Below are 21,109 nucleotides of genomic sequence, written 5' to 3'. Positions count from 1 at the left end.
GTCCAGCAAAATTTTGGTGTACCTACGGTCAAAATGTAAAGTCATGTGATGATCCAATGAGCCCATTTTTATCTTCATTTTGTAAGTGTATTTTATCTTGTTGGCTTGATAAACTATCCTAATACTGCACTTAGAAGAGCCTTCTCCACTTCTTCATCTTTGCCAGCCAGAGTTGCTTCTACTCTTCAGAAGAGTTGCTCCATTGTCAGTATATCATCCCCATATCTTCCTGAATATCATTACTCCATCTACATTGAGGCCTTAGATCTCCTGGACAGAAGTGCCCTATGTTCCATGTATTGTCAACACTCTAAGCAGTTAAAAATGCAGGGACACTCTCATCAGTAATGAAAAACAAAGACAAAAATATAGTTTCTACCTGAAGTGCATCAGGTTTGCTGCCAAGTAAAAAAAAAAAAAGTTGCAGTCATAGTCTGTCATCTTCCTCTGTAAAATGTTCAAATACACAGGCACTTTAGTCAGAAGTCTAAAATGATGACGCAGACGGATGTCTGTTACTTGCAATTCCATAAATAGAAATTACCATGAGAACTTCTAAATGTGCAACAGCTGTCTTTTTCAAAAACTGCTGTTTACTTTACTAACAGCAGCAACTTTCTCTGACCCTTTTTACCAGTTCACAGCAAACATCTAGTTGCTCCTAAAGGCTGGCATTTTTTTTTATGCGAGAAGGGCGTGTTGTTGCACTTCAGGGTTACAAGGGACACTAGGGATATAGAACTTATTAGATGGCTGTTAAGAGAAACAGATGGGTTAACAACATTCGGTTATTTCTGAAGAAAAATATAAACTATTCACAAGAAGTTAATTTTCTGTAAAACATGAGAACTGTTTGATGCAAGCTCTGCATATGTACGTGTACACATGTCTTTTTACTCGGTGGGTGACAATACATAAGAATGACAGCTCTCCACAGAGAGCAGGTTTAACTCCAGCAGATGCAGGAAGCGAAGCATACAGTGGAAAATTGTGCACAAACATTGGCCACAGAAAATAAGCAATAAGAGCCTAATACAGCAAAACAACCTATAATGACTACTTCCATTCTTAGAACATTCTAATCTTCATATTGCCTGATGAATTGGTACATACATTTGGTAGTAGTGGTGTAATTGTATAACACTACAGGAAGTTTTCTTTATTTCACAGTTTGCAGTTCTTAAAGGCAAAGGAAAATTTCCAAGTGGAGGAATTTACAGACAGACATCCCTTGTTCTTCATAACTATCCCTACTATTTTGCTTCCTTATACAGTGGTAGTTTGATTTTATAACACCTAGACCCAGTGCTTACCATCAAGGTATTATCTTAGTATTTGACTAGTATTTTGATTTTATAACACCAAGACTCAATGCTTATCATCAACGTATTACCATGATGATATGATTCTTTATAAAACCTAAGTGCAGGCAGAAAAAAATAAGTACAACTGACATAACTTACAGTCAGTAGGATGTGTCCCTTTTGCTGATGTCTCTTCTGTTGAAAAAAAATCCTCCTACATTCATTCCCCCCTCCCACCTCCTCTCCCATGATCTTCCAATACAGTGGGGGTTAATAGAACTAAGAGAGCTGTTGCATACTCTCTTTAAGAATACGAGACAAAGCCCATCCTTTCTGCCATACTGCTCTATTCATAGAAGCCATACTACAACTGCTATGAATGGAAAATGATCTAGGAATGGAGGGAAGGGACCTTTTATTCATCTTCCCATCCTCCATTCATAGATCATATTTCATTCATTAAAGCTGTAGTACAATTTCTATAAATGGAGGACCTGGGCAGAAAGGGAAGGCATAGTCTGGCACTCTTGATGAGAGCCTATAATAACTCCCACAGTTTTATCAACTTATGCCACACTGGAAGATTACATCATTGGTTGGGGGGCATCAACAGAGGAGGTTTTCACCAAACAGAAGAGGCATCAGCACAAGGAACACAACCTACTAACTGTAAGTTATGTCCTTTGTGCTGATTTTGTTTTTATTTATTTTTTAATGCACTTAGGCTTTAAAATAGAAATGTATTTACACATATTTTAAAGCGGTATTAAACCCAAAACCAAAAATTATTATATTGCAGCTTATCAGTCATTAGATGTGGTGGAGGCATCAGTTTCCTTTTCTTTGGCCTTTTCCCCTCTGTATTCAGCTGGTGATCTGGCCAGTAACACACCTCCTGTATCAGTAAGACACAACTCTGGATGAATAAGTACAGGAGGCACAGCAGACGGCAGTGTTGTCAGTCTGGTGGGGGGGAGTTAGTGTTAAATGTATTTGCGGATTTGAATACACTAACAAATTGAAGCCATACGATAGCTCACACTTTATAATCAGTTACAGCAAACATTTTTTTCTCCTTTAGGGATAAAGGTTGTGCATGAATAAATAAAAGCTGATCATTTTAATCACCCCTGCAAGTGTTAAATGGTTTGTCTCATCCATGTAAATTGATACTTTCCTGGAGAGCTTGTGCTTTTGAAAAATAGTAGACTTGCTGGATGGATCACATGAAGAACGCTTTAAAAAGGAAACAGATGCAGCCTTCACATCTAAGAATTGCTAGGCTGTGATATATATTTGTTTTTGGGTTTAATATCGCTTTAAGGAAGACTGCGTTTGGTTTAAGTGGCAGGAAGCCTGTTCTTTGCCTTGGTATGAGTGGGAGAAAAACTGGATCTTAAATACTAATACTAGTGAGAGGAAGACTGACTGCCCTTACATTAGTGTCAGTGATTGCTAACTTTAGGGGGTGAGATGAGGTGCTCCATTGTCCTGCAGTGGTACTCACACAAGAATGTATGCTGTGTGGACTATGTTGGCTGTCTTTAAAGACACCTATAAAGTTATCTATTTAGATTGGTAACTGCAAAATGACATATATGTATATTGAATATAATTCCTATTTTCCAAATATATGTTTTTTAATGGTACTGTCCCTGTTTTAAATATTTCTATTGGGTAATCAGTATTTACAATACTTTATATACTAATAACAGCAAAGGGCTGCTTTACTTTTTTTGCATGGATGGTCTTCAGCAGTAAACCACTTGTTCTTTTGCTAAGAATAGTTCTCAGTACCTGATCTTTTAATAGAATGGGTAATTGACTGAATATTGAATGATCAGATAGAGAGTAATTGTACCCTGCAATTTACTAAACAGGTGCAAAGTTAGAAGCAATCATGTAAACAAGGCTCAGGATGGCAACAAATTTCAGTTTTTCACTCTCGCTCTTCCCATGCAGTATTTCTGAGCCGGTGCCAAGGAGCATGCATCAGACTCCACTAACCCAGTTTATGGTAAACTTGGATCCCAGGTAGCTCAACTCTGTACATAACCCATACTTATTCTCCATGAGGCATCACTCCATCTTCTGTGATATACATGCTGGGTCTCTAGAATACAGTGACTCAGAATCAAGACTGGGGTACCAATTGCTAGGGAAGAAGCCTAAGCACACAAGCTCCTTCACTACCGGGACCCTCCATCACCTATGCCAAGTCACATTCACTTCCTGACTGGCTAGCTGTTTGTGCATGCAGACAGTAGTCCTGTAATTATTAGCAACTACACTATAGTCTGCTCTGATTAGCTCCACTGCATATTATACTGCATCTTCTCTTGTAGTGTCCTGTCCCCTGGTGTGAGCCATGTAGGATACACCTTTAACCCACTGTCCTTAAGTGACATCAGACCAGGCAAAAGTATGTAACAAATAAGTTCTTTACTAAAGTTGTTCAAATAACAAGAATGTTACAGTCAGCTTCTTTACATTAATTCATAATACAAAGTGCCTTTTGAGTGCCCCTGTCTGTTGAGGTAGTTATACTTTTTAGACAGTAGAAAGTTCCTAAAGTCCTTAGATCAATTGCACAAGTCCATATCCTGGAACCCCAATAGGGTTTCCACCAAGGGGGTAACAATAAAGCGGTATTAAACCCAAAATAAACAATTTCATTATAATGCAGCTTACCAGTGATGACTGTATTAGTTCCCTTTTTTAAGCTTTCTTTCTTCCATTTTCATCTTGTGAACCAGCTCAAGCTTTCAAAAGCTCAAGCTCTCCAGTAGAATGTATCAGTTTACATGGATGAAATTAGACATTTAACACTGGCAGGAGTGCTTACAATGATCAGCTTTTATTTAGTCATGTAAAACGTTTATGTAAAACCTTTATGCCAAAAGGAAAAAACTGTTTGCTGTAGCTGATTATAAAATGTGAACTGGAGCATGGCTTCAATGTGTTAGTGTATGTAAATCTGCTAATACATTTAACACAACCCTCCCCCAGACTGACAATGCTGCTGTCTGCTGTGCCCATTCTTTTAGAGTTGTGTCTCACTAATACAGAAGGTGTGGCTAGATCACCAGGTGAAAACAGAGAGAAAAAAAATCCTTAGAAAAGAAGACGGTACAGCCACCACATCTAGTGATTGATAAGCTGCAATATAATACATGTTTGGTTGCTTTAAGCAAGGTGGCAATCACATACTTAGCACACTTCCTGTACCAATCCCATACATGGAATGACCACTCTCTAGAGGTAGTTCCCTCTATTTATACATTCGCCCCAGCAGAGGGCGATACCACCCAAAAAGCCTGGGAAAACCAGACCAGCAGTGTTAACCCTTAACTGTCTGGAGGCACCAGCTCAAAAACATAGTAGAAAACAGGAAATACAAAATACAATAGCTTTTTGGAAGCACCTGCTTACATGTTTGTTTGGAGTTCAGCTTTACCTACATTTTACATTATATTTAAGGTAGTGTCCAGATCATTTACTTTTGCTGGATGTGTGGATATCTGTCTTTTGTATATTTACAGAAAACATTTTTCTCAATAAGCACTCTATGTGAAATACTGTACCATATGGTCAAATGTCTTAAAAATGCTGCTGCTTACAGCTTGGTACATGTCAGGTCAAGAGCCATGCCAGATTTCTGCATTGCCAATATAAGTCGTGGCCTAGGGAGACAGGACTGCCAGGAGAAGCACACAAACACCCACATATGGTGGTGGGGGGAATAACAAAGAGAGATACATATATTTTAGTTTACCTATTGACATACAAGTTTTATGTCTTGTTGCACCACATGTACCAAATCACTTTAAAAGTTATATGTGACAGCTTGCTATCAATTTCCAATAGCATGCACCAAAATATTTTAGGACTTGCACAAATGTTTTATGTTAAACATTATAAAATGCACACCATTATCACAGTGGTGCAAATCCTGTAGCAAGGACTCGGAGGGATCAACTGCAAGGAGCAGCACTGCAGGAAGGAGAGGAGAGGTGTATTTTTAAGACAGACAGTGCACAAAATAACAAATTGTCCTTTGACATTTATTTATTTGGTGCAAAAAATTCTAAAGTTGTGTTAATATAGAAATTAGCATGCTTTTTCTCCATGTGCCAATCTTTGTTAATTGCCCTGGTTATGTTGCTGGCTGTCAGTAACACATTATTGCCTGTCAGTGCAATACAGTTTTTTGTTACTGTTCCTGTATACAGTAGTTTGAGCATTCTTTGTATAAAGGCAACTAGGTGATTAACTAAAACTGGAGAGTTCCTAATCTGGTGCAGCTGTGCATGGTAGCCAATCGCCTTCTAACTTCAGAACTTCAGCTTGTTCAATTAAAAAAATGAAAATTGAATCAATTGACAAACAAAACTGGAAGCTGACTGGTTTCGATGCAGAGCTGCACCAAATTTGGCACTCTCCAGTTTTGGTAAATCAACCCCATAGGTTGTTCACTTTGCAAGGGAAGTTGCATTCCACAAGGGAATTTTTCTCCAGAGCTTAGTGAAGCTCTCCTGACCTCCATCATCCAATCATGTACAGAAAAAAAAATGCAATGTGAAATTTTACCACATACACTAAGCTCTGGGGCAAATCCCCTTGCAAAGTGCATCTTGTCTTGCAAAGTGCACAACCTACTTAGCTTTAGTAAATTGAGTCCACTATGTATCCTAGAGCAAAACTGCAAGCAGGTTAGTGAGATAGTTGCCCTAGATCTTCTAGTAATTAATTCCAAGTAGGCCTACACAGTGGAGGAAATTTACTAAACCTGGAGCACACAGAATCTGGTGCAGCTGTGCATGGTAAACAATTAGCTTCTTTTTTTTTTTAATATCTATTCGGTTTTGTACATTACAAAAGTATAGAGCTCATCAGCTCTGAAGCATGCATCATCTAATAAACAATTGAAGTTTGATTATGAGTAAGGAAGTGAGGGCGTGGGGAAGGTATGGGGAAGGGGAAGGGTGATAGGTGAATCATGTTTACCTGTATAAAAAAACCACAGCAGAGTACTTCAAAACAATCAAATCAAACATTGGTACCCTTAGGAGTGGAAGCAATGTTTGATATATTTAACTAGTGATCTCAGAGATTGACCTAGCTACAACATTAATAGCAGATGAGGCTATCTGTTTCAGATGGGAAAGAGTCACGGTTGCCAAAGAGCTTCATGGAGTTGTGGATGTTCTAGCGTAGTAGAAAAGAAGAGGGGTCAGACAAGTTGGACAGGCTGAGATTAACAAAGGAATTAGTAAGATCTCGCTTAAGATACCAGTTTGTAAAGTAAAATGGTTGCATAAGTTCCTGTAGGTTCTTTTGGGTAAACGTGATCTCCATTTATTAATGCCGTCTCGCAAAAAAGCGTGAGGTAGAGCGAAAGTTTAGTATGATGGTGTCTAGTCTCTCAAGGGAGAAGAGTGATAACATTGCTTTTTTTCACTGGCGGTAAATTGTGTGGTGTTGATTTGATCCAGTGAGATATAATAGTTATGCGGGCAACTAACAGATATATATGAGTCCATTGTGAAATGTTGAGTGGTCTCATTGCGGATGATGTGGATGAGGGTTTTTCGTAGCCGAACAGGCACAAGAGATAGTTTTTTGGTATCCGAGTTTTGTTGATTTTAGAGATGGAGGTCAGCACAGAGTCCCAGTAAGTATTGATAGTTGGGCATTCCCAAAGATGGAGAAGCAGTGTGGGGTGTGGTAGTGAGCACCAGGGGCATTGCTCTTGATTCGGGTTTGCCTTGTTGATGCGGAATGGGTAGTATGCCCTGTTTATGATCTTAAATTGCGTTTCACGCCATGTTTCTGAGATAATAATTTTGTGGACATGCCTGTATCCTTCAAGGATTTTTTCTGATAGTTCGTTATCATCAAAGATGTTAGACCATTTTTGGAATGGTTAACAATTAGCTTCTAACTTCAGCTTGTTCAGTTAAAGTGGTTGTAAAGGCAGAAAGTTTTTCATCTTAATGCAGTCTATGCATTAAGATAAAAAACCTTCTGTGTGTAGGAGCCCCCCAGCCCCCCTAATACTTATCTGAGCCCCATCTCTATCCAGCAATGTGCACGAATGTCTCGTCTGTTCGGAACTCACCCTGCTGAATAGCTGAGACACAGCAGTGGCGCCATTGGTTCCCGCTGCTGTCAATCAAAGTCAGTTAGCCATGAGGAGAGAGAGAGGGAGTGGGGCTTTACCGTGTCTCTGTTTTTGAATGGACACATGGAGCTGCGGCTCGGCTCGGGTGCCCATATAGCAAGCTGCTTGCTGTGGGGGGCACTCGACAGGAGGAAGGGGCCAGGAATGCCAGCAAGGGACCTGAGAAAAGGAGGATCTGGGCTGCTCTATGCAAAACCACTGCACAGAGCAGGTGGGTATAACATGTTTATTATTTTTAGGAAAAAAAATAGACTTATGTATAATTTTAAGCATTGACAATAAACCCTGGAAGCTGATTGGTTCTCATGCAGAGCTGCACCAGATTCTGTATGCATTGGTTTTAGTAAATCTCCCCCAGTGTGCTAAGTTTTTTTGCCTTTTTTGCCCCTTGCTTTAGTGTGTCTTGTGTTTTTTTGACATCTGATCTAGCCATCTGATTTGGTGGGTGGTGTCACTAGACAGTTAGCTTAAAGCCTCGTACAGACCACAATTTTTTTTTGACCACTCCAATCAGCGCTCTTAGCCATTGGCTGGCTTCTGTCAGACCAGCTGCCATACACACGGGCCGAATGTCAGCTGTTTTCTATTGAACTGGCTGATTCGCGCCAACATTCGACCCGTGTGTACTAGGCTTCAGAAGTATAAATCCATCCCTTCTCAAATGGTACCATTGCTACACACACTGCCAGCTAAAGATTTTTTTTTTATTTATGATGTGTTCTAACCTGTCTTGATTTAAATGTACAATGATCAGGGATAAAATAAACATTCAATGATTTAGTCATCTGTAGTAATTACAGTATATAAAAACAAGCCACCTGAATACATACATATTTTGTGTATTGTGTAACTTCTGTGTCTATAATTGCAGTATACGTTTCCAAGGGCAGTACCTTTATGACAGATGTCCTCAAACTGTACGTTGTACATTTGAATAACTTATTTGTGCCTTACTGATCTGTTGAATAAATAGCACAACTGCATATCTGAAACCTGCTGTAATGATTTAAATTATTTGCAGAAGAATATGAAAATAACTCAGAATATGCTTGGGCTGGTTCACATTAGCCGCACAGGAAAATGTTCTATTATCCTCTGTGGGCAAGTGACTGTGCTGACCAGGCTTCGGGGGGGGGGGGGGGGTGCCTTACATTTTTACAATGCAAGGCAATGTTTTCCTTAATTTTCTTTATTGAGATGCATTTTAATGCACCACAGCTCAGCGACAGCTAAGGAGTGGTGCAGAAAACTGTAGACATGTTGCAGGCTTCCTCACAGTAATTCTTTGCAGCTGCCACCTGCATAGCTCCCAACTGTCCCTGATTTTAAGGGACTGTCCCTGATTTGGAGCAATGTCCCTCTGTCCCTCATTCCTCCTCATTTGTCCCTCATTTTGGTCTGATCTATATAGATGTATATAAAATGCACGTTTTATATATCAAATAGTGTTTTCCAGCGCTAAACCTTTCGTCTGATTTCTAAATTGCTGCATTTGTAATTTCCAAAAGCCAATATAAAGGAATAGTAGTGGTAAAAAAAAAATCACTTGTGGATTTAACCAATCTTGTTTTTTTGTACACTTCTCATTTAAGGGAGTGTGGCAAGGGCTGTGCTTTATGCCTGCATACTTTTGCTGATAGGTGTCCCTCATTCCCATCTCAAAAAGTTAGGAGGTATGCACCTGCATTCTAGTTTGAACAGAGGACATAGAAAAAAATTGTTTTCTGTGTTCCATGCAGAGATCAGCGTTTTTCTAGTGCAGAAAAATGCCTGCAAGCAGAAACTTCCAAGGAGTTTACTCAATTGTTTATTCTTTTATATGTTTTTACTATTGTGGTTCTGATTAATTTGTTTTCTTTTTTTGTGTAAAATTGTATATTCCAATGTGAGTTTATTGCACAGTAGGGATGAGCTTCGTGTTCGAGTCGATCCCATGTTCGACTCGAACATCGTCTGTTCGCTCGTTCGCCGAATTGCGAACGATATGGGCCGTTCGTGCCAAATTCGTGTGGCGCGTCATGGCCCATAATTCACTGCGGCATAGCAGTGCATTGCTGGCTGATGATTGGCCAAGCATGCACTATGACCCGCATGCTTGGCCAATCACAGCACCGTCTGAACAGAGAGCCGTAATTGGCCAAAGCCAAGGAGGCTTTGGCCAATTATGGCTCAGGGGATTTAGTACACACCCCACACTATATAAGGCCGCCTGCACGGCGGCCCTGTGTAGTGTGTGTTCCGGCGTTGAGAGAGAGATAGATAGACAGAGAGACAGTGTCATATGATTTAAAGTGGAGGTCCACCCAAAAGTGGAACTTCCACTCATCAGATTCCTCCCCCCCTCCGGTGATACAGTTGGCACCTTTCAGGGGGGAGGGGAGTACAGATACCTGTATATTACAGGTATCTGTACTCACTTCCGGCATAGATAGCCGCAGAATTTGCGGTTATTTACGCCACTTCCTGCTCCCTCCCCGCTGCCTGCTGGGAAACACACGGGTCCCAGAGGCAGCAGGGACCATCCGTATTGCACTGCGCGACTCGCGCATGCGCAGTAGGGAACCGGGAAGTGAAGCCGCACGGCTTCACTTCCTGATTCCGTTACCGAAGATGGAGGCGGAAGCACCCGAGGACGGAGAGATGGTTCAGCCTCGGGTGCCGACATTGCGGGCGCCCTGGACAGGTTAGTGTCCATGTTTTAAAAGACAGCAGCTGCAGTATTTGTAGCTGCTGACTTTTAAAAAAAAAATTTTTCGTCGGCGCTCTGCTTTAAGTTAGATAGATTAGGCAGGACAGTCAGTGAGTTCGCTGCACTTACAGTGTATTGTGTATATATATATATATGCATCCCAGGTGTTGTATATATATATATATATATATATATATATATATATATATATATATATACACTGTATTCAGTTTAGCTAGATCCGTTCCTGTTATCTTGCTACTGACAGGCAGGCTTGTGTTGTTACAGTATTTACAGCTACCTGAAGAAAATTGCTAGTGTTCTTTTGATCCTATTAGTACCACAGTCAGGCAGCTAGACATTTACAGTTAGTGTAGTGTGTCCTCCTCACAGTGTTCAGCTAAAGCTACAAGTTAGTGTAGTGCGTCCTCCTCACAGTGTTTAGCTAAAGTTAAAAGTTAGTGTAGTGCGTCCTCCTCACAGTGTTCAGCTAAAGCTACAAGTTAGTGTAGTGCGTCCTCCTCACAGTGTTTAGCTAAAGTTAAAAGTTAGTGTAGTGCGTCCTCCTCACAGTGTTCAGCTAAAACTACAAGTTAGTGTAGTGCGACCTCTGCACAGTGTTCAGCTAAAGCTACAAGTTAGTGTAGTGCGTCCTCCTCACAGTGTTCAGCTAAAACTACAAGTTAGTGTAGTGCGACCTCTGCACAGTGTTCAGCTAAAGCTACCTGTAGAAGGTTGGTGGTGTTTTCCTGATCCTATCACTAACGCAGGCAGCTAAATAAGCTACAAGTTAGTTTTTTGCGAGCACTGCACAGTGTTCAGCTAAAGCTACCTGTAGAAGGTTGGTGGTGTTCTCATACTACAGGCAGGCAGTTGATTTTGCTAGCTGCAGTGTCAATATATATATATATATATATATATATATATATATATATATATATATATATAGATATCTATCTATCTATCTATCTATCTATCTATCTATCTATCTATCTATCTATCTATCTATCTATCTATCTATCTATCTATCTATCTATCTATCTATATATATATAGATAGATAGATATCTATATAGATATCTATCTATCTATCTATCTATCTATCTATCTATCTATCTATCTATCTATCTATCTATCTATATATATATATATATATATATATATATATATATATATATATATATATATATATATATATATATATATATATATATATATCCCAGCTTATTGCAGCTACAGGCCATTAGTATGTCTGGAAGGCCAACAAGGAGAGGCAGACAATCACAAGCCAATAAAAGAGGGCAAGCAGGCTCTGTGTCTAGAGGCAACAGTGCTGGTCATGGAGACGGTGCATCCTCATCAGCACGTGGTCGTGGGACACGCTTGGCCTTTTTTTCGGCAGCTGGCCGTGTTGAGCTGGAACATGCGGAAGACTTGGTCGAGTGGATGACCAAGCCGTCCTCATCCTCCTCATTAGGGATGAGCTTCGAGTTCGAGTCGAACTCATGTTCGACTCGAACATTGGCTGTTCGCAAGTTCACCGAACAGCGAACAATTTGGGGTGTTCGCGGCAAATTCGAATGCCGTGGAACACCCTTTAAAAGTCTATGGGAGAAATCAAAAGTGCTAATTTTAAAGGCTAATATGCAAGTTATTGTCATAAAAAGTGTTTGGGGACCTGGGTCCTGCCCCAGGGGACATGGATCAATGCAAAAAAAAGTTTTAAAAACGGCCGTTTTTTCAGGAGCAGTGATTTTAATAATGCTTAAAGTCAATCAATAAAAGTGTAATATCCCTTTAAATTTCGTACCTGGGGGGTGTCTATAGTGTGCCTGTAAAGGGGCGCATGTTTCCTGTGTTTAGAACAGTCTGACAGCAAAATGACATTTTGAAGGAAAAAACTCATTTAAAACTACTCGCGGCTATTGCATTGCCGACAATAAACATAGAAGTTCATTGATAAAAACGGCATGGGAATTCCCCAAAGGGGAACCCCGAACCAAAATTAAAAAAAAAAAAATGACGTGGGAGTCCCCCTAAATTCCATACCAGGCCCTTCAGGTCTGGTATGGATATTAAGGGGAACCCCGGTCAAAATTTTAAGAAAAAAAATGACGTGGGGTTCCCCCTAAATTCCATACCAGACCCTTCAGGTCTGGTATGGATTTTAAGGGGAACCCCGCGCCAAAAAAAAAAAAAAAACGGCGTGGGGTCCCCCCAAAAATCCATACCAGACCCTTATCCGAGCACGCAACCTGGCAGGCCGCAGGAAAAGAGGGGGGGACGAGAGTGCGGCCCCCCCTCCCTCCTGAACCGTACCAGGCCACATGCCCTCAACATTGGGAGGGTGCTTTGGGGTAGCCCCCCAAAACACCTTGTCCCCATGTTGATGAGGACAAGGGCCTCATCCCCACAACCCTGGCCGGTGGTTGTGGGGGTCTGCGGGCGGAGGGCTTATCGGAATCTGGAAGCCCCCTTTAACAAGGTGACCCCCAGATCCCGGCCCCCCCCCTGTGTGAAATGGTAAGGGGGTACATAAGTACCCCTACCATTTCACGAAAAAAGTGTCAAAAATGTTAAAAATGACAGAGACAGTTTTTGACAATTCCTTTATTTAAATGCTTCTTCTTTCTTCTATCTTCCTTCATCTTCTGGTTCTTCTGGCTCTTCTGGTTCTTCCTCCGGCGTTCTCGTCCAGCATCTCCTCCGCGGCGTCTTCTATCTTCTTCTCCTCGGGCCGCTCCGCACCCATGGCATGGGGGGGAGGCTCCCACTCTTCTCTTCTTCTTTTCTTCTCTTCTTCTCTTCTTCTTTTCTTCTTTTCTTCTCCGGGCCGCTCCGCAATCCATGCTGGCATGGAGGGAGGCTCCCGCTGTGTGACGGCGCTCCTCGTCTGACAGTTCTTAAATAACGGGGGGGGGGGGCGGGGCCACCCGGTGACCCCGCCCCCCTCTGACGCACGGTGACTTGACGGGACTTCCCTGTGACGTCACGGGGAATGCCACAGGGAAGTCCCGTCAAGTCACCGTGCGTCAGAGGGGGGCGGGGTCACCGGGTGGCCCCGCCCCCCCGTTATTTAAGAACTGTCAGACGAGGAGCGCCGTCACACAGCGGGAGCCTCCCTCCATGCCAGCATGGATTGCGGAGCGGCCCGGAGAAGAAAATGAAGAAGAGAAGAAGAGAAGAAAAGAAGAAGAGAAGAGCGGGAGCCTCCCCCCCATGCCATGGGTGCGGAGCGGCCCGAGGAGAAGAAGACAGAAAACGCCGCGGAGGAGATGCTGGACGAGAACGCCGGAGGAAGAACCAGAAGAGCCAGAAGAACCAGAAGATGAAGGAAGATAGAAGAAAGAAGAAGCATTTAAATAAAGGAATTGTCAAAAACTGTCTCTTGTCATTTTTAACATTTTTGACACTTTCTTCGTGAAATGGTAGGGGTACTTATGTACCCCCTTACCATTTCACACAGGGGGGGGGCCGGGATCTGGGGGTCACCTTGTTAAAGGGGGCTTCCAGATTCCGATAAGCCCCCCGCCCGCAGACCCCCACAACCACCGGCCAGGGTTGTGGGGATGAGGCCCTTGTCCTCATCAACATGGGGACAAGGTGTTTTGGGGGGCTACCCCAAAGCACCCTCCCAATGTTGAGGGCATGTGGCCTGGTACGGTTCAGGAGGGAGGGGGGCCGCACTCTCGTCCCCCCCTCTTTTCCTGCGGCCTGCCAGGTTGCGTGCTCGGATAAGGGTCTGGTATGGATTTTTGGGGGGACCCCACGCCGTTTTTTTTTTTTTTTTTTTGGCGCGGGGTTCCCCTTAAAATCCATACCAGACCTGAAGGGTCTGGTATGGAATTTAGGGGGAACCCCACGTCATTTTTTTTTTTTAATTTTGGCCGGGGTTCCCCTTAATATCCATACCAGACCTGAAGGGTCTGGTATGGAATTTAGGAGGACTCCACCTCATTTTTTTTTTTTAATTTTGGTTCGGGGTTCCCCTTTGGGGAATTCCCATGCCGTTTTTATCAATGAACTTCTATGTGTATTGTCGGCAATGCAATAGCCGCGAGTAGTTTTAAATGAGTTTTTTCCTTCAAAATGTCATTTTGCTGTCAGACTGTTCTAAACACAGGAAACATGCGCCCCTTTACAGGCATACTATAGACACCCCCCAGGTACGAAATTTAAAGGGATATTACACTTTTATTGTTTGACTTTAAGCATTATTAAAATCACTGCTCCTGAAAAAACGGCCGTTTTTAAAACTTTTTTTGCATTGATCCATGTCCCCTGGGGCAGGACCCAGGTCCCCAAACACTTTTTATGACAATAACTTTCATATAAGCCTTTAAAATTAGCACTTTTGATTATTCATGTTCGTGTCCCATAGACTTTAACGGTGTTCGCATGTTCGAACGAACTTTTTTCCTGTTCGCATGTTCTGGTGCGAACCGAACAGGGGGGTGTTCGGCTCATCCCTACTCCTCATCCTCTCTCACTAATGCTCAGGGTACTTTGTCTGGCAAAGCAGCTGCCAACGCGTCCTCTTCCCTCAGCTCAATGGCATCAGTGACTCCTTCCCTAGCCCCACCATGTCCTCCTGAGGAGTCCCTCGAACTGTTTGACCACAGTGTTGAGTACATGCTCCAGGAGGATGCCCAGCGTTTAGAAGGCTCTGATGATGATACTGAGCTAGATGAAGGCAGTAACGTGATGGACAGAGGGGGTGCCCAAGAAGGACAGCAATCTGGCAGTCATGCTCCCCCTGCTGCAGCATGTTTGCTCCAGTGATGAGGAGGGAGGGGATGATGAGGTCACTGACTCAACGTGGGTGCCTGATAGGAGAGAGGAGGAGGAGGAGGCACATCACCAACGAGGCAGGATGCCCTCCAGGGGCCAGCCTAAGGGCAGCACACTGACTGCATCACACCGCAAAGCTCCGCATGTGCAAGGCGCTGCTGTCTTTGCGCGTTATTCTAAAAGTTCTTTGGTGTGGGCCTTTTTTGAGAAGAGTGCATCAGATTGCACCGCTGCTATTTGCAACATATGTCTCAAGCGTATCTCGCGTGGCCAAAACATCTCCCGCTTGGGCACCACATGCTTGACCAGACATATGTTGACCTGCCATGCAGTTCGTTGGCAAGCGTATCTAAAAGACCCACACCAAAGAACAAAGAGGACCTCTCCTTGCTCCTCATCAGCTGAGATCTCCAACCCCACTATACCTTCAGTCCTCTCTGAGACCTGCGCTGAGAGGAATGAAGGTGTAGAATTAGGTGTGTCACAGCCAAGTACTTGTGGGCAATCTGCTTTCGGTACACCGATGTCAGATTATACCAGGCAAATTTCCCTGCCCCAGCTGCTGCACCACCGAAAGAAGTTCACTCCCAGCCATCCACATGCCCAGCGGTTGAATGCTAGCTTGGCAAAATTGCTAGCACTTCAACTGCTACCTTTTCAGTTGGTAGACTCTGCCCCCTTCCGTGAGTTTGTGGAGTGTGCGGTTCCTCAGTGGCAGGTACCCAAATGCCACTTTTTCTCACGGAAGGCGATTCTGCTCTCTACCGTCATGTGTAAGGCAATGTCTTGGCCTCGCTGGACAGGGTGGTCAGCGGTACGGTGCATATTACCGCTGACTCATGGTCCAGCAGGCATGGACAGGGACGTTATCTAAGTTTCACGGTGCATTGGGTCACTCTGCTGGCAGCTGGGAAGGATGCAGGACAAGGTGCAGTAATGTTGGAGGTTGTTCCGCCACCACGCCTCCAAAATGCCACTACTAATGATTGTGACACACCTCTCTCCTCCACCCCCTCCTCTTCTTCTTCCTCCATGGCTTCTTCCTATGCTTTGTCCTTGGAACCAGCGGTGCTCCATAGTCATTCAAGGGGCTATGCAAGTACGCAGGCCAAAAGATGCCATGTAGTGCTTGAGCTGGTGTGCTTGGTGGACAGGAGCCACACTGGGGCAGAGGTTCTGTCAGGGGCAAGTTCAGAGGTGGTTGACGCCACGCCAACTTAAGGCAGGAATGGTGGTTTGCGACAATGGCACCAACCTCCTCTCCGCCCTCCGACAGGGACAACTGACCCATGTGCCCTGTTTGGCTCACGTCCTTAACTTGGTGGTGCAGCGGTTCTTGGGCAGGTACCTGGGCTTACAGGATGTCCTGAGGCAGGCCAGGAAAGTCTGTGTGCATTTCCGCTGGTCATATAATGCCAGTGCTCGGCTGGCAGACCTCCAAAAGAAGTTTAACCTGCCCAAGAACCGCCTAATCTGTGACATGCCCACCAGGTGGAACTCAACGTTGGCCATGCTGCAGTGGCTGCACATGCAGCAGAGGGCCATCAATGATTATGGCACCAGGACAGGGTCAGGGGAGCTTGTTTTTTTTCCCCACGCCAGTGGGGCATGATCAGGGATGCATGCACTGTCCTGTCACCATTTGAGGAGGCCATGAGGATGGTGAGCAGTGACAGTGCATGCATCAGTGACACTGTCCCCCTTGTCCACCTGTTGGAGCACACGCTGCGTGGATTAATGGACAGGGCACTTGAGGCAGAACAGAGGCAGGAAGAGGAGGACTTCCTTAGCTCTCAAGGCCCCCTTTATCCAGACAGTGTTCCTGCGTGCCCACCGATCACATAGGAAGAGGACGAGGAGGAGGAAGAGGAGGAGGATTGTGTCAGTATGGAGGTGGAGCCTGGCACTCAGCATCAGCAACAGTCTTTAAGGGATCAGTCCCAAGAAACACATGGACTTGTACATGGCTGGGAGGAGGTGGCTGCGGACCATGTCGTCCTTAGTGACCCAGAGGACTCCGGACCGAATGCCTCAGCAAACCTACGCTGCATGGCCTCCCTGATCCTGCAAAGCCTGCGTAAGGATCCTTGTATTCGTGGTATCAAGGAGAAGGACCAATACTGGCTGGCAACCCTCCTTGATCCACGGTACAAGGGTAAGGTTGCGGACCTTATCTTGCTGTCGCAGAGGGAGCAGAGAATGAAACATCTTCGGGAGGCCTTGCAGAAAGGTCTGTGCAACGTGTTCCCAGAGACTGGGAGGTTACAAACTGGGAGGTTACTGTTTCTGGACAACGTGTTGCTGAGGATTCGGTCAGTCAAAGAAGGAGCGGTGGAGAAGGTGGCCGTCTGACCGATGTGTTCAGACAATTTTTAAGTCCGCAGCCCCAAGGTATGATCGGTTCCAGCAACCATCGTCAGCGTTTGTTTTACATGGTACAGGAATACCTAGGGGCAAGATCTGACCTGGACACCTTTCCCACCGAAAATCCTCTGGGTTACTGGGTCTTGAGGATGGATCACTGGCCAGAGCTTGCACAGTATGCAATTGAGCTACTGGCCTGTCCTGCATTCAGCGTTCTTTCGGAACGCACATTCAGTGCTGCTGGAGGCTTTGTAACCGATCACAGGGTGCGTCTGTCCACCGACTCGGTCGATCGACTGACCTTCATAAAGATGAATCAGTCTTGGATCACCACCAGCTACCAAGCACCTGATGCTGATGTAACCGAATAATTTTTTTTGAAATCTCAGATCCCTTCAAAGACTGCCTATGCTGATGCTGAGTGACTATCCTGTTATGCTGAGTAATTATCCTCTTCCTCCTCAATGATCATGCTGATAGCTTTTAAGAACATTTTTGGTTCTGGGGTGCCTAAGGCCCAATTTTTAAGCCCCTGTTTAACAAGGGTATGTAATTACAACTTTTGATGCAATTCTATGCAGCAGGGCTAGTTCCTGCCCTCCAACTAGAGCAGGGGTCTCAAACTGGAGGCCCTCCAGCTGTTGCAAAACTACAAATCCCATCATGCCTCTGCCTGTGGGAGTCATGCTTATAACTGTCAGCCTTGCAATGCCTCACGGGACTTGTAGTTTCGCAACAGCTGGAGGGCCACCAGTTTGAGACTCCTGAACTAGAGTATCTGTGAGGGGTTTCAGTGTTGTGGCACCAGCACCAGTGCCTAAAGCCCAATTTTTCAGCCCCTGTTTAACAGGGGCATGTAATTACAATTTTTGATGCAATACTTTGCAGCAGGGCTCGTTCCTGCGTTTCAACTAGAGTATCTGTGAGGGGTTGCAGTGTTGTGGCACCAGCACCAGTGCCTAAGGCCCAATTTTTCAGCCCCTGTTTAACAGGGGCATGTAATTACAATTTTTGATGCAATACTTTGCAGCAGGGCTCATTCCTGTGTTCCAACTAGAGTATCTGTGAGGGGTTGCAGTGTTGTGGCACCAGCACCAGTGCCTAAGGCCCAATTTTTCAGCCCCTGTTTAACAGGGGAATGTAATTACAATTTTTAATGCAATTCTTTTGCAGCAGGGCTCATTCCTGCATTCCAACTAGAGTATCTGTGAGGGGTTGCAGTGTTGTGGCACCAGCACCAGTGCCTAAGGCCCAATTTTTCAGCCCCTGTTTAACAGGGGCATGTAATTACAATTTTTGATGCAATTCTTTTGCAGCAGGGCTCGTTCCTGCGTTCCAACTAGAGTATCTGTGAGGGGTTACAGTGTTGTGGCACCAGCACCAGTGCCTAAAGCCAAATTTTTCAGCCCCTGTTCAACAGAGACATGTAATTAGAATTCTTGATCTAATATTTCACAGCAGGGCCCGTTTCTGCGCCCACCAAGATTAACTGTGAGGACTTACAGTGTTGTGCCACCAGCACCACCACCACCACCACCAAAGGCCCAATTTTTCTGGCCCTGTTCAACAGGGGCATGTAATTACAATTCTTGATTGAATATTTCACAGCAGGGCACGTTTCTGCACCCACCAAGATTAACTGTGAGGACTTACAGTGTTGTGGCACCAGCACCAACACCACCACCACCACCAAAGGCCCAATTTTTCAGCCCCTGTTCAACAGGGGCATGTAATTACAATTCTTGATCTAATATTTCACAGCAGGGCCCATTCCAGTGCCCACCAAGAGTAACTGTGAGGACTTACAGGATTGGTGCACCAGCACCACCACCACCACCACCATCACCAAAGGCACAATTTTTCTGGCCCTGTTCAACAGGGGCATGTAATTACAATTCTTGATCTAATATTTCACAGCAGGGCCCTGTGAGGGCTTACAGTGTTGAGGCCACAACAACACCTAAGGCCCAAATTTCTGCTGAGTATATAGGGCAGGCCCCTACTTTCAAACATCCAACTTACAAATGACTCCTACTTGCAAACGGAAGGAGACAACAGGAAGTGAGATGAAATCTACCCCATAGGATGGGAAATTCTCTCCTGTAAGAGTTAATATGGGAAAAACTTTTCTCCTTTCCACTGATGCTTTATCACCAATCCTTGTTTCACTAAAAACCCCAAATTTTCAAAAAACATTTGTCATTGGGACAAAAAGTGAGGTGAAATCTTCTGAAGAGGAGCACAGACAGCACAACAAATGTCACAGGGGTGAAAACCCTTCCCTATGTTTTCCAAAAAGCTTAAAAACAGATTTTTGGGCTGGAGCTACACTTTAAAAAATGTACCAGTTGGAGGGACGTGGCTAGCCGGCGCTGAAGATGGCCGCTTGAACTCACAGGTCTTCAGTGAGGGAGAACACTGGAGCGTTCCTAGCCTGTCAGAAGTAGCAGGTCGGAGCCATCTCTACCCCAGAGCTCCAGAACGAATAGAGCTAAGATGTCCCGTAAACAGATGGGAGATCATCAGCCCAAAAAGCTCACTACATTCATGTTCCCTCCGGAGTCACAGGTCAGTGATCCGCAAGATGTCGGCGGCCTCCTCGCGCCGAGGGCGAAATGGAACCATTAGCACTTCCCCTGTCCCCCGCACAGGTCACAGAGTCAGATCCTCTCACTAACAGCCCAGCTAAAGCCAGGATGCGGATGGCACAGGCCTTTAATCCGCTTCAATCTAACCAGGCCTTGCACAGTTCCATGGCCTCTTTCCCCACCTCAGGGCAACCAGTTATGGATACTACCCTAAAGGATATGCTCATGTCCCTGCAAACATCTTTAATGACAGATCTCGCCTTTCTGTTTCATAAAATTAATACAGATATGAGTGCTATAGATCAAAGGGTTACTACTATAGAAAAGGGCATAACAGAATGTACAACCACAGTGAATGATCTGATTTACACTTATGAAGAAGTGAAAGATGAGCAAGAATGGGTACGGGCCAAGCTGGCCGATTTGGAGGACCGCTCCAGACGCAACAACATGAAACTGAGGGGGGTCCCTGAGAATGTACCGCCAGCAGACCTGCCAAAGTACGCCAGGAATCTTTTACACACCATTCTACCAGATACTTCACCCAGAGACATTATCATTGACAGGATACATAGAATAGCAAAGCCCTCACACTTGGCGGCAACAGTACCAAGGGATGTACTCATGCGGGTACATTTTTTTCACGTGAAAGAGAAACTGATGTATGAGGCCAGGAATAAAACCCCGCTACCCCGCCTGTATGATGGAATTCAGATATTCCTGGACCTCTCCAAGCACACGCTTCAGCTCAGAAGAAATCTGAACCCTATTACAAAAGGGCTCTATAATCACAAAATCGTGTACAAGTGGAGATATCCTGCGACACTCCTCATATCAAAAAATGGCACTACCCACATTGTCAGTAACCTGCCAAAAAAGATGCAGTTACTACATGAATGGGGCATAATCCTAGAACCCCCGGCTAATACTACACCGCCTCTACCGCAACGCAAACCACCACAACCTCGTTGCCACCAGGGAACTAAAGGCTATCAGTCCCGGAATACTACTTGACCATGACAGGCCGAAATCAACAATGATCAATCTCCCTCACTGCTCACTGTTTATTGTTGAACACTTAGTTCTTGCTAATTACTAACTGTTTCCCCCTACAGCGGCTTAGCTGATTTCAGCTTGCTTATAGGTTTACCCACGCCGCATCTCTTCTTATATTGCCCGACTTACACATT

The sequence above is a fragment of the Aquarana catesbeiana genome, linkage group LG02, assembly GCF_042186555.1.
Source record: "Aquarana catesbeiana isolate 2022-GZ linkage group LG02, ASM4218655v1, whole genome shotgun sequence".
Lineage (NCBI taxonomy): Eukaryota > Metazoa > Chordata > Amphibia > Anura > Ranidae > Aquarana > Aquarana catesbeiana.
This window is presented reverse-complemented; position numbering follows the sequence as displayed.